Here is a 13,847-nt window from a genome sequence, read left to right on the forward strand (position 1 = left end):
TACTTCTCTAAAATCTTTAATCTACTCCACTGTTCCTAACATTTTAGTTTTTGTCTGACTACACTGTCTTGCCTACCCCATATTTGAACCACTTTTTCGCTACTGCCCCCAGCCCCTATTGCCCTAACAGACCTCCCAGGCTTCTCAGACCCGCGCAGTGGAGATGAAGCCTGGAGTTACTGACTGTGCTGCGCAAAGCAGGCCAGGAGCCCACAGTTGTCCTGAAAGCCCTTGTGTTTGTGGTGTTCACCTTGGACAGGCCTTTGCCCCTGACTTCATTTATCTGTTCTTGCTCAGCTTATATCTTCTCTTAACCCACCGCAACATTCATGGCTGAGACCCCCTAACAAAAGACTGATTAGCAAAAGAAAATCATGCAAATTTATCTAACCAAAGTTTTACATGACCCAGGAGCCTTCAGAAATGAAGGCCCAAAGAAACAGGGAACACTGTATTTTTATGCTTAGGATGGATAAAGAGTGGACAGTCCTGTAGGATGGTTGGACAAAGGGAAGATGACCTAATGAGAATAGCCTGGGGAGAACTTAGCAAGGCCAATTTGTTCAGATTCCGCTTGGCATCGCTGGGTCTTCATTCCTCTTCCCTAGGTATAGGGAGGAGGAACCTCTGGAATGAGGGTCTAATGACCTATTTTAGAGGGAGGCCAAATAATTATTTTAGGACCTGCTTTGGAGGAGAACAGTGGGAGAAGGTCAGAGAGATCTTCCTGCTGCTGCCCCATGCTCTCCTTCCCCTCCTTTGTCTCCACAGTCCTGCCCTTGTTTACCCTCCCGTGCTCTTACCACCCTCCAGGATCATACTCAACCCATTAACCCTTTTCCTCCTCTCTTCTGGCTTGTTTGCCCCAGGCCTCCCCATAAACCTTTCTTAATAAATCCTTCTTTCTCCATCCTGCGGCTACGTCTACTTCCAACCATTTTTTCTCCTTAAATATTTAATTCACCATCTTTACCTACATGCTTATTTTATGCATTAATTATCACAAAATTATATTTTCAGCCCCCATATTTTCCTGAAGCTCTTTTGCAACTGTTGTAAATAATCTTCTGGCAGCCAAACCCCTTTTTTGTTCCCTCATTAAGGAGGGTTTATACTTAGGAAGCAGCCACCACTTCCACCACTGAGCTGGCACTGGCGATACGACAATGAACAAGATACAAATGGCCTTTACCCTTATGGAGCACGCAGTCTGTGGTAAAGAAAGCAAGAAGATAATCAATTACAGACCAACCTGGATAACATAGGGAGATCTCATCGCTGCAAAATAAAAAAAATTAGCCAGGCGTGGTGGCGCATGCCTGTGGTCCAGCTATTCGGGAGGCTTAAACAGGAGGATCATTTGAGCTGGGGAGTTTGAGGTTGCAGTGAGCCATGATCACGCTACTGCACTCCTGCCTGGGCGACAGAGTGAGACCTTGTCTATAAAATAATAATAATAATAATAACCAATTGAATTACAGCATAACAAATGCCAGGATGGAGAAATAATGGGAAACTGGGTGCAGAGGAGGGAGGTCTTTAAGGCAGACCAACTCTCCTTGGCATTTAGTTCTAAATACTGTCCTCCCATGTGGCTTGTAGGACCCACACTCCCCTGAGACTCCTCCTGCCACTCCTACTTGGTTTTATTTTTTGTCACTCCTCCATTTCCCCAACTATCTTTGAAATATTCGTGTTCCACAGGACTTTGTCATTTACACACTCTTCCCTTCTCTTTCTAGAGGCTTCCTTGAGCATGCTCACTACTTGAAAACCTGATGAAACTGACATCCGTCTCTAGCCTGGAGACATTCTCTTGCACACTCAGCTATATGACGGGCTCCTCAAACTCAAAAGGCTCGGGAACTGAGCTCATTATGTTTCCTCCCAGTCCTTCTCCTATTATCTGTCCTACTCTAGTTAATGAAATTTTCACCTCCCTATTTGGAGCAAGTCCAAAAACTGAGAGTCAACCTATATTTCTCCATTTTACTTATTCTCTGCCTTCACTGGAGGCTGTACCACTTACAAGCACATACTCTAAAGCCAGATGGTGTGGACTGAATCACAATTCTACTATTTGCTAGAAGAGTGCCTTAGGTAAATTACTGCATAGCTCTATGACTCCATTTCCTCATCTGGGAAGTGTATTATTAAGAATGTGGCTGGCCTTTGTCCCCAGGTTTTGGGAAGTAACCTCTAAACCCCTGCCATTTCCCATGCTCTAGGAGTATCTTTATTATTCATGGGGGGCTCCTTGGACCACACTTGATAGTTTATGTGAACATATGACTTGGAATGGAGGCTGGTCAAGACGGAAAGACCCACCATGTGATTAGGGAGTCGAGGGCTTTGAACCGTATTTTAGTGGCCTGACTCTGAGGAGGAGAGGGGCCAAAGACTGAGACACATGGGCAATGATTCGATGAATCATGCCTATGTAATGAAACCCCAATAAAACTCACAAGGACTCAGGGGAGCTTCCCTGGTTGGCAATTTCCTCTGTGTGTTGCTATACACTGAAGTGCCGGAAGGGTAGCAAGTCCTGAGGACAAGGGCAGCTTCGCAGCTAGAACCCTCATAGATCCCCTTCTGTGCATCTCTCCCTTTCGCTGCTTCTGAATTACATCCTTTTACTGCAATAAAACTGCCATCATAAGTATAGTGCCTTCCTGAGTTCTGTGAGCTGGTCTAGAAAATTGTTGAACCTCAGGGAGTCTGTAGGGACCCCTGAATTGGTAGCCAGCTGGTTAGAAGTTAGGGTGGCTCCAGAGGCCTCCAAACTTGCAGCTGGTGTCTGCCGTGAAGGAAGTCTTGTAAAGAACTGTGCCCTTAACCTGTGGTTTGGCCTAACTCCAGACAGGGAATTGAAGACAATAACGCCTAATCCATATGGTTACTGTGAGAATTAAATGAGCTAATACAGATAAAGCCTTTGAATAGTAACTATCATAAATACAAAATGAATATCAACTATTTTTATTTTTATTTATTTATTTTTATAGACAGGGTCTTGCTCTGTTGCCCAGGCTGGAATGCAGTGGCACCATCGATCACTGCTCATTGCAGCCTGAACCTCCTGGGCTCAAGTGATCCTCCCACTTCAGCCTCCGAAGTAGCTAGGACTACAGGTGCACACCATCATGCCCAACTAACCTGTTTAATTTTGTAGAGACGAGGTCTCACTCTGTTGCAGGCTGGCCTCAAGCTCCTGACGTCAAACAATCCTCTTCAGCTTCCCAAAGTGCTGGGGTTGATGTTACCCACCTTTAGAATTGTTGCCTTGCATTAGTGTGAACAGAGCCCATATACATGAGGAGTCTGCATTCCCAGGGTCTTCCCAATGGGCCTCCACTGGATGCCCATAGAGAAGAATGGTACACAGCAGAAAAGCAGAGAGAGAGAGCTTCATGTGGCAGCACACAGACATAGATCCCCACCTCCTTTCTGGGCCTTTCCTTCACACAACACAAAAGCATGAGGCCACTGTGGATGGGCAGGTAATCCTTTTGTCCCCCAAGGCTTGTGGAAAGATCTTCTGTTGTTTGTTTGTTTGTTAGTGGTAGGGTGGTTAAAAGCAAAAGCCATGTGCCCCTGGATCATGCCCCATATAAAACTGAGGTCTGCCACTAGTGAGCCAGGAGCAGGAAGCTTTCTCCAAAGAACCCCACAGATACAAGCAGAGTTTGACTATGAGACAAAGGCAGAAATACTGAGAAAACCCCATACATGAGGTCCAGGCTAACAGGGATAGCCTAAGATTGAGGCTGGACCAGGAGAATTAAAAAATGCCCCTTCCACACCTTAAGTCTTTCATGGGAAAATAAGCAACAACAGTTGTTTACTCTTGGGAGGGAGGAATCGAATGAAAAGAGAGACATCTTTTGTGTACAGGCATTCAGGGTCTGCCAAAAGATGAAGGTGAAACAGTAGCATTGACAAAATCTCTCCAGCACACCAGGTCCTTCACTAATACAAGGTATCAGAGCCCACGACTGGAAGAACTTAAAGTTTGAACTAACTGTGATTATAGCAGCAACAAAACCCAAACTCAGCTCAAACCAGACTTCCACACAAGTGGCCTGGCAGAAGAAGTATGCCCGTTTCTGGACATAAAACATTTTAAAAGTCCCTTTATTACTATTGTTCTTCTACACACAATGTCTGATGGTCAATTTTTAAAAATACATATATGTACAATGTGTAAAGCAAGAAAACATCCAACTTACTATCAAGGGATAAAGCAATCAACAGAATAAGGCCCAGAGATGAACAAGATGCTAAAACAATCAAACAGGAATTTTAAAATAACCATGATTAGCACAGGACAAAAAGATCAACTTTCATCACTTCTATGTAAAATGTATTTAAAATGTTAAACAGTGAAATAAGGCAAGAGCCAGAAAAAAAAGGCACACAGACTTAAAAAAACAAAACTGCATTCATTACCTGACTGCATAAAAATTCCAAATAATCTTTTTTAAATGCTATTGGAGTAAGTGAATCTAACAAGGCTGTGGAAGTTAAGGCCAATATATAAAAATCAAATGTCTTTTTATATACTAGCAATGAACAATTGGAAATTCAAATTTTAGGAAACATCATTTACCCTAGTATCAAAAGCATGAAATATTTGGAGATAAATCTAACAAAAATGTGTAAGAAATATTGTGAAAATTACAGAATATTGATGATGGAAATTAAAGCACACATAAAAAATAAAGCAAACTACCATGTCATGAACAGGAAGACTCAATATGGTTAAACTTTTAATTCTTCCCAAAGTGAGCTATAGGTTCAATGAAAATCCAAGTAAGGCTTTTTTTGGTAGAAAATAGCAACGATGATTCCAAAATTTACACAGACTTTACCTGCACTGTATCCAAAATTTAGCTCAAAATAGACGCCAGGCATAATATCACACCTAAAACTATAAAATCTTCCAGAATGAAAAAAGAAAAATCTTTGTTAAGCAAAACGAGGTGTAAAATGATGTAATAATTTGGGGGAGCAAAATAAGCAGTTTATTATTAGGTTAAAAATACTCTTATCACACAAGCCAGATAGATACTCCTTTTCTAAGTATTCCCCCCCCCCAAAATGAAAACATATCCATAAAACTAAACTGCAAATGAATGACACAAGATTTACCTGCACAGTGTCATGGCACTATGGGGCTGGCAAGGTAGTAGCATAGCCATGGTGCCAAGGCAAACTTCTCAAATCTCTCTGTGCTTCAGTCCCTAGAGGGAACTCAGCTACAGGCGATGCCCGATCAGGTTGAGGTTTGGAATGGGCCCTGGATACTGGCATTTTTAAAACTCTTCCCAGGTGGCCGGGCATGGTGGCTCTTGTAATCCCAGCACTTTGGGAGGCTGAAGTGGGAGGATGGCTGGAAGCCAGGAGTTTGAGACCAGCCTGAGCAACACAGCAATATGTCATCTCAATAAATAAATAAATATTCTTCCAAGGCAATTTTGCTGTGCTGCTGGGTTTAAAGCACTAGCAGGACAAGACAGTCATTGTTTCTAGTATATATGTGAACACATTGCAGGAGGGAATAACATATACAAATTAGCGCTTAAAAACATTCAGGAAGAAACATACAAAGGAGCAAAGAATTATATATTCAACACATGTTTTGTGCTCTAGAAGAAATTAAACAGAACATGGAATCAAACAAAAATTAAAGATAAAATAGGTCAAAAGAGAAATTGGAGAGTAAATAAAGCAAAGGAAGGACAAAACACCATTAGAAACACCCAGGAACAGAATGATAAGCTGCCAGCAAGTCAGTGTCAGCAAGGGAAGATCTGAAATACTAGCAAAGAGGAAGAAGAAAAAGATTAAAGACATTGAAAGGAAAAGCTATGGAGGACAGACAAGATACAAAATAAAGCAAAACATAACATTGCTCTCAAATTTGAAACATGTGACAGAAAAGTGTTAATTTAGAGAGGTAAAATTCAACAGAAAATTAAAAGGCATGAAAATGGCTAATTAATATGTGGAAGGATTCTGTGTAAATTTAGAAAAATGAAAACAATGTATTCAGTTGGTGCAAAAGTAATTGTGGTTTTTGCCATTAAAACTTCATTGCAGATCACATCATCAAAAACTGAAAAGACTGATGTGTGGGCAAAGGTGTAAAACTAGAAACTTGAATATAATGTTGAATAAAACTATCATTTTCAATTCAAATACCACTTCAGCACATTTATCTTACATATACACTCACAACTAGGAAAGGAATATGTACAAGCAAAGTCAGTGTGTCATTTTTAGTCATTGTAAAAACCAGAAAAAATCTAAAGTTTTGTTTGTAGAGGATTGGTTTAAAATCATGGAATATCCATATAATGAAAAAAGTAGGTGTTCACTGGGAAATACAGTAACTGTCTATGTTGATAGGGAAAGATCTTCAAGATTGCTCAAGTGACACAACAGATATTTAACAATACGTATGAATGCATACCCTCCTGTTAGGGAAACAGGAGCCTAGGACAGTCAGGGTGACACCACTTTAAAATCAACTCCATCTTAAACCTAATGAGGCACATTCCTTGCCAGTTACCACCTGTATTAGCCTCTTCTCATGCTGTTAATAAAGACATACTCTAGACTGGATAATTCATAAAAGAAAGAGGTTTGACTCCCAGTTCCGCAGGGATGGGGAGGGCTCAGAAAATGTAGAATCATGGCAGAAGGGGAAGCAAACACGTCCTTCTGCACATGGTGGCAGCAAGGAGAAGTACAGCAAGGAGAAGTGTGAAGTGGGGGAAAACCCCTTATAAAGCCATCAGATCTCGTGAGAACTCACGCATTATCACAAGGACAGCATGGAGGTTACCGCCCCCACGATTTGATTACCTCCCACTGGGTCTCTCCCATGACACATGGTGATTATGGGAACTACAGTTCAAGATGAGATTTGGGTGGGGGATACATGGGTGGGACACAGCCAAACCATGTCACCACCCATGGTCATAGGATGTTAATAGCTGAGAAAAATGCCTAATGCCTGCAAGGACAAACTCTTATGACAGCAAAATGTCCCACTGTCCCAATATCACATAGCAATATATGCTTTTAAAGATAATTATAGTCATGCTGTGGTGTGCTTGTGCACTGAAGTGCCAAGGACAGCTTTCTTTAAACCAATGAGGAATAAATTTTGTCACACAGTCAGCCCACTGGCATGTAGACATAATGTAGCTTAGCTTTTACATAGATAAGACCCCCATATAAGAAAAACTTAAGACAAAGATGAAGGGTTTCTCCTCTTGCTTTCTGAGGATGCCCTACTTTGTATCTGGGTAGGTTTCAGTAAACTCTCTCTCCTCACTGCACTCTGCAACTCACCTTGAATTCTTTCCTGCACAAGATCCAAGAACCCTTACTTGGGGTCTGGATTGGAACACCTTTTCCTGGCAACACTCCTATTACACTTGAAATTTCAATCGTATGCCTGTATTTCTTCTTTTTCAAATGTTAAAAATTTATGTTTTCCATGAAAAAAGAGTTGGAATTTTTTTTAAGTTTTAGCTTTTTATGGAGAAAAATTATTAACTAGAAAATTAGACTATCAGAGAGACTTATAGGTTCACCTCGCTAAGATTTCATTCTCAAACATGGGCCATTACTTTTACTGGAATTAAGAAATTATATAATTATATTGGAACTAGTGTTGAATAATTTTATTTTTGTTCACATAAAGAAACATGAGTAAAATACACAATAACTATAATTTAAATCTGAAATAAGCACTAAAATTATGTGCACAGCATTCATTTTGCTATTCTGCTGCAAACAGAATATTTTCTTTTCATAGCACCTGCAGTGAAGGTCTCAAAGGAGTCTTGCATGGAAGGGCATTGAAGGGGACATGAAATTTTAACTAATACCACGAGCTCACATGCTTCAAACCCAAACTTGCTTATAACCAACCAATGTCACTTCTTAGAGAACAATATTACAGGTTTTTAGTATTGTGCTATTGTTTTTCCTTAAATTACGTTTTGTTATCTGAAATCCCAATTAATGGTTTTAGTTTTTTTTAATTTTTCTAAGACAGGGTCTTGAACTCCTGGGCTCAAGTGATCCTCCCGCCTCAGCCTCCCAAAGTGCTGGGATTACGGGTGTGAGCCACCGCACCTGGCTAATATTTGCTCTGGACACCATAAGACTTGTTAGCATAATCGTAAGGAGACCCTAAAAATACATATTTTAGCTGCTCCCAGAGTCTCTCTGTGTTTCTACAGGACAGTGGGAAACTGATGTAAATAATTAAGAAGCAAATTAATTATTTGTCAGTTACGTACCCATCCTGACTTCTAGCATGGAGACTTAAATGAAAAGCAGAGGCAGCCAGGTGCCAATTACTTTTACAAGTTTCATTCTTAAGTTGAATTAGGAAAGACTAAGATGTAACCAGATGTATGTATTATCAAGTGATGAAAGTTACCTACTTTTTAAAACACTTTTTGATTTAGTCCTCCTAATTTTCCTATGATTGCAACTCCCAAAAAGAATCATAACATAAAACCTACACCTAAGAAAATTCTGTTCTGATGCAGGGGAAATTCATCTACTTGCAAAAGCACACTGCAGGATTGCAATTCAGATGTCAAGTTAACCTGATGAGTGATTTGAACACACACACACACACACACACACACACACACACTTGCTTTGTAAATTAAAAATCTGGAGCAAGCCACAGAACATGGTCCCTTTCAGAAGGGAGTGTCTTTGTTCTGCATAGCTCCTGTCCTGATGGTGTGGGCACCTCTGAGTGGTCTCTCCATTGTGCTGGACCTGGTTGCTGTAACTAACAATGGGTGGCTCTCCTGGTCTGAAATCTAAAGAGCATGTTAGTCACCTGCAAGCCTGCTCTTATTTAAAAGAGCTGGTTCACCTCCTTTTTTACATCGTCAAATTAGATCCCCTCAGAGAAATGCCAGAATGTTCAGTTGGCACATTAACGCTGAATTAAAACTAGCTACAATTTCCAACTTGCAGATGGTGGTGAGGACCAAAGGTAATAACAATGAATTTGTCATTCAGCTACAAGGGATTGATGCAGCCAATTAAGGCTACTCTCTGCCCATGAGATTCTGCTCAGGTTTTCTACTCCATCGTGACTAGGGGAGATCACCGGAAGGGATGATTTCTTCCACTTACATCACACAGAACTCCTGCAAAGGGGTTTTCACTCCACAAACACTTGTGATGGCTCTTATTATGTTCCAGACACTGCTTGAAGGCCTCTACAACTATTAACTCATCTAATCCTCCCAACAACACTTAATGGTGAGTTCTATTACTCCGATCACTTAAACAAGAGAAAACCTGAATGCTCAGTAACTTGTCCAAGGTCACACAGCTAGTGAATGGCACAGCTGGGATGTGAACACAAGCGCTGTGACTTCAGAATCCAGGCTTGCCCTGACTTTGCTACACCACTCCTGTGCCCGAGATAAAGCTGGGTTTCCAATCTCCGCATTGTTCACATTTAGGGCCAAGTAATGATTTGTTGTTGGAGGCTATTCTATACATTGTAGTGTCCCTGGCCTCTACCCACTGGGTCCCTGGAGCAACCCTCCCTCCCCTGAGCTGTGAAAACCAAAAATGTCTTCAGATACTGCCAAATATCTCTTTGGGGACAAAATCATCTCGTTGAGATATCATTCTCTATGTCTATCATAGAAATAGAATGACTAAAAAGAAGAAATAATGAAAAATGTGGGATTACTGAAAACAATCGTAGTATGTCCGTCTCTGTACATTTTGAGATAGAATTATTAGGAAATATCTCAAAACAGTCCTCTCTTTTTTTGAGACAGAGTCTCTCTCTGCTGCCCAGACTGGAGTGCAATGGCACCATCTCGCCTCACTGCAACCTCCCCCTCCTGGGTTCAAGCGATTCTCGTGCCTCAGCCTCCCGAGTCGCTGGTATTACAGGCACCCACCACCACGCCCGGCTAATTTTTTGTATTTTTTAGTAGAGATGGGGTTTCGCCAAGTTGGCCAGGCTGGTCTTGAACTCCTGACCTCAGGTGATCCACCTGCCTTGGCCTCCCAAAGTGCTGGGATTACAGGCGTGAGCCACTGCGCCCAGGCTCAAAATAGTCCTTCTTTTAGCTTTTATGTTATCTCTCCTTCCTAGCTTTTTTTTCTTTTTTTTTTTTTTTTTTTGGCTTAGGCAGCTAGGAAGCCCAGAGCTCTATCTTCACCTGAAGCCACAAGCATTTGAGGAATTATGTGCTCAATATTGTTAGATGCCGCATGTGCACAGAAACAGAGGAAGTTACGCGGGTTTCAGCCTCGTTGAAGAAAAGCATCGACAGGCAAATTAGAATCAGTCAAGCAGCCAGAACATATGTAAATGTTACCTTATGCGGCCTGTGGGAACGAAGCACAACAGGACACGTGGGCGCGGTAGTGAGCAGGGCCGGCTCTACTGAGGAGGTCGGTGAGCAGAGTCCGCAGCGGAAAAGGCAAAGGCGACGCGACGTCCAGCAAGCTCGCCATGTTGAGAAGGTAACACAGGAAGCCCCGCCCAGCTGGGATGGAAGGCGCCATTGGAAGGAACGTGAGGCACAACTGGAAGCAGGCAACGGTGAGCGTTGAAGGCTCGTGAACAAGAACGGGAAGCGTGCTCGCTTCGGCAGCGCATGTACTAACATTGGAACGGTACAGGGAAGATCAGCAGGGCCCCTGTGCAAGGACGGCACGCGAATTCCTGAACTGTTCCAAATAAATAAATGAGTAAGAACAGGAAGTGGTACTGGGCGTTTCAGGAATAATAACGAGCAGCGGGGAACGAGGGCTCTGCGGGGCTCATGGCGAGTTATGGAAGCTGTTACGAATCTGCCTTATGGTGAGGAAGACAGAGATCGAGGTGTTGGCAGTGAAATGGAAAGTAAGGGGTGATTAAGGGAAAATATTTGAAATTGAAGAATTGACAGGGATCCATGGTTTGTTAGACATTGAAAATAATAACAAATGTGGTAGGCTGCTTCTCAGTGAGCTCCCACTGTCCCCTTTCTCCTGGGAGCCACGCTGCTGTGGAAGCTCTTCCCCCAGTGTGGGCTAGACCTAGTGACTCATTTCTGATGAACAGAATATGGCAGAGCAAGGGGTCACTCTTACAAAAGAATGTGGCTTCCATCTTGGGTGTGAGTGGCCTCCGGGGAGACCCGCATGACAATGAAATGATGTCGCTGGACCAGCCAGAGAGGACCAGAGGACTGTCAGCAGTCCCATGAGTGAGCTTGGACGTGAATGCGTCCCCTGATCCCCCACGTTCAGCTGTGAGATGGCCGCAGCACTGGCCACAGCCTTGACTGCAGCCTTGTAGAGAACCTGGGCCAGAGGATTCTGCTAAGCCACGCCTGGACTCCTAAGCCACAGGGACTGTGAATGGATCAAAGTGTGCCGTTTGAAGCCACTAAATCCAGGGGGCATTAGTTACACAGCAATGGAGAAAAAGTACAACAAGCTTACAAGACGAAAAATAACTTTTATCTCAAACATAGGACACCAGTTTATTCATAGGACACCAGTTATTTGGAGATATGGTTTTTCTGAAAATTAACCAAAGGGGGAATGAATAAAGAAAAAGAAACATCAAAGCAAGGAAAGGAAGAGAGCCCACATCTAATAGAGGAAATGTCGTCACCCTTTAAGTACAGAAGACAGAGACCTCTCTTCCATGGGTAATGGCTCTCCTGTGTTAGCCATCTACTTGCTGTCCCCAGCATTATGCAGCGACATGTAACTGGACTATGTTCAGAAAATTAAAATGACATATTCAAGGTAAATATCTAGGAGCATTTCAGCCCTTAGGAAGTAGAAGAAATACCTCCTGTTACAACCTCCATATTTTCTAATAGATAATGCAACTCATTCTGCTACACATCAGCTAGTTAACTAGCAACACTTTTTCCAATGCTGACCAGTGCAGGAGTTCTTTGAAAGAATTACTTGTTTCAAAGAGGTCGAAGTGCAGAGTACAATGGTGGTTGCCAGGAGCTGGAGGCGTGGGGCATGGGGAGAGGTTGGTCAAAGGGAGCATAGTCTCAGTCAGATAAGATGAGTGTGTTCTGAAGATCTATGTATGAGACGGTGCTGTCGATAATAATGTATTATTGTATACTTGAAATTGTTAACAGACAAATGTTCTCACCACAAAAAAAACCAATAACTATGTAGGTGATGGATGTTAATTACTTTGACTGTGGTAACCGTTTCACAGTGCGTGCATATATCAAAACTTCCCATTGTGCACTGTAAATATACACAATCTTTATTTATATCTCGATAAAGCTAGGACGGGAGAAGGAAACACTATTATAAATCACAGCATACTTGAAGGAAAGAGGAACAGACACATATTTCAACATGTAAGATCACAACAGAAAGAAGAATGTGAGTTCCATGAAGGCAGGCATTTGCCTTGTTCTCGTCATAGTCCCAGGCCCTGGCACATGTTAGATGGTCCCTAGTGATGAGGTGAGTATAATTAATAATGGAGACTAATACCCGGGGTCCTTAACCATATGCACAAAGCAAACACACTTTATCCTCTATGTAATTCTATATTAATTAGCACTCTTAGTTTATAAGCTTACTAACCATGTCTTGATGAGTGATTCTGTTATCCAAACTTTCAAGCCCATTGCCAGAAACCAAAGCTATTGGTCAGTGTGTTAGTGGTCTCCAGGGAAACAGGAGCAATGGGATGCATGTGGTGGATAATTTCACATGTCAGCTTGGCTGGACCAGGCTGCTCAGATATTTGGTCAAATGTTATTCTGGATATTCCTGTGAGGGTGTTTTTGGATGAGACTGACGTTTCAACGGGTGAACATTGAGTAAAGCAGACTTCTCTCCATAATGTGGGTGGGGGGTGGGGGGTACTCATCCAAGCAGCTGAAGGCCTGAATGAAACAAAGGCTGATATCCCCCAAACAAGACGTGCTTCTGTAGCAGATGGCTGCCAGCGTTAACTGCGGCAGTGCCTCTTTCTTGGTCTCCAGCCTGCTGGCCCATTCTACAGATACTGGACTTGCTAGTCTCCACAATCTTGTGAGCAAATTCCTCAAAATAGATCTCTCTCTCTCTCTGCACATCGTATTTGTTCTGTTTCTCTGGAAAGCCTTAACACAATGTGTGTGTGTGTGTGTGCACGTGCACATGCACATATAGAGAGTTTTTAAAATAAGTTTTAATTATTTTTTAATAATTTTTTTTAGAGATGAGGTCTCACTGTGTTGCCCACACTGGTCTCGGATGGGCTCAAGCAATCCTCCCACCATGGCTTCCCAAAGTGCTGGGATTACAGGCATGAGCCACTGTGCCCAGCCTAAAGAGATGTATTTTAAGGGAAGATCTGATTCTGCAGTGCAAGTCTGAAGGCCACCTGCTGACAGAATCCCCTTTTCTCAGAGGGCAGTCGGTTTTCTCTTAAGCCCTTCTTCAACTGACTGGATGAAGGCTGCCCACATCATGGAGGGGAATTGGCTTCCTCAAAGCCTACTGATTTAAATGTTAGTCTCATTTTAAATATATCCTTACAGAAACATCTGGAATAATGTCTGACCAAATATCTGGGTACACTGACCCAGCCAAGTTGAGACATAAAATTAACCACCATGGCCTACATTTTTATCTTTTTGGCTGCAATTCTGTCAAAGGCTTCTGCTCTTCATAACATCTCACTCACTAGCTCCATGAAGCCATATGATACAAACCTTGCCTGTGTAGCCTTCACTTTTTTCCAAACGAAGTCTATTAAATGCCAATCAAGTATCTTCTCCTCCAAGCTCAGTAGCTCGGGCCTT

The 13,847-nt window shown here is 42.3% G+C and overlaps 1 long non-coding RNA gene and 1 other non-coding gene across 2 annotated transcripts in view; one reads left to right on the forward strand and one right to left on the reverse strand.

Annotated features, from left to right (window-relative positions):
• Positions 1–12,222, reverse strand: part of LOC134758382 (uncharacterized) — an 82,587-nt gene extending 70,365 nt beyond the window's left edge. Inside the window, exon 1 of the long non-coding RNA XR_010133565.1 lies at positions 10,395–12,222. This is a non-coding gene — a long non-coding RNA (uncharacterized lncRNA). The remainder of the gene's footprint in view (positions 1–10,394) is intronic.
• On the forward strand, positions 10,658–10,764 carry LOC115934409 (U6 spliceosomal RNA). Its single transcript, XR_004070216.1, has one exon. It is a non-coding gene; the product is annotated as a U6 spliceosomal RNA (small nuclear RNA).
• Positions 12,223–13,847: the final 1,625 nt, after the last annotated feature.

This window comes from Gorilla gorilla, chromosome 3 (assembly GCF_029281585.2).
Source record: "Gorilla gorilla gorilla isolate KB3781 chromosome 3, NHGRI_mGorGor1-v2.1_pri, whole genome shotgun sequence".
Classification (NCBI taxonomy): Eukaryota; Metazoa; Chordata; class Mammalia; order Primates; family Hominidae; genus Gorilla; species Gorilla gorilla.